Source organism: Mandrillus leucophaeus, unplaced genomic scaffold (genome assembly GCF_000951045.1).
Source record: "Mandrillus leucophaeus isolate KB7577 unplaced genomic scaffold, Mleu.le_1.0 Scaffold97, whole genome shotgun sequence".
NCBI lineage: Eukaryota > Metazoa > Chordata > Mammalia > Primates > Cercopithecidae > Mandrillus > Mandrillus leucophaeus.
In genome coordinates, this window is record NW_012110585.1 from 500433 (window position 1) to 501466 (window position 1034).

Sequence of the window (1034 nt, forward strand, 5' to 3'; positions counted from 1 at the left end):
CCCTATCTCCACATGGGATTGTTCCACCGGCTGTCACCCAGGGAGCCCCTTCTTTCTACCCGTGTTCAGATGGGTACTCGAAAGAGCACATGACTCATGTTGTACTCAGCCAAGACTAACAGCATCAGGCTTTTATTGTTCAAGAGCTGACTCCAAGTTCCATGAACAATTTCAATGAGTGGAGTCCTTGTTGCTTACATTGCCGCTCTCTAAAGTCATGGAAAGAAATGACCACACTGGAGCCACAGAAAAGCCAAGGCACAGAGTAGCACAACCTTGCTCTTCCTTAAACACTATCTCTGGAAGCTCATTCTGAAGCCTTTTCCTTGGAGAACCGGCCATAGCCACCAGGTTGGGTTTGCTGCAAGGGACCAATACAGAGCTTGTCAAAGAAGTGTTGAGTTGCAAACGCCAAGACTAGCAGAGTCACTCCAGGGACTAGTAAGGGCCTAAGGGTGAATTTTATCATTAACTCAGGGCTCTGCTGCGAATGCTAACTGCATTTTAGAGCAAGCCTCAGGATTTCCACCTGGGAAGAAAAACAGTCTGTATCTCTCAACGAAAATTAAATGAGTTGTCCTAAGACCAATAAACAAGGACCAAAAATAAGGGATCATTAAAATGTTGATGAATTAATGCTCTCCAAGCAGTGTAAATGATATTTAACACCTGGGTAAAAGGTGATGAAACCTGTCAATTCTCTGACTCGGGGGAGAAATCAAGTCACTTCTTCTCTTTAAGAAAGTTCCAGCTAGGTGCCATGGCTCACACCTGTAATCCCAGCACTTTGGGAGGCTGAGGCAGACGGATTAGCTGAGGTTGGGAGTTCGAGACCAGCCTGATCAAAATGGAGAAACCCATTTCTGCTAAAAATACAAAATAAGCCGGGTGTGGTGGCACATGCCTGTAATCCCAGCTACTCGGGAGGCTGAGGCAGGACAATTGCTTGAACCCTGGAGATGGAGGTTGCAGTGAACCGAGATTGCACCATTGCACTCCAGCCTGGGCAACAAGAGTAAAACTCCATCTCAAAA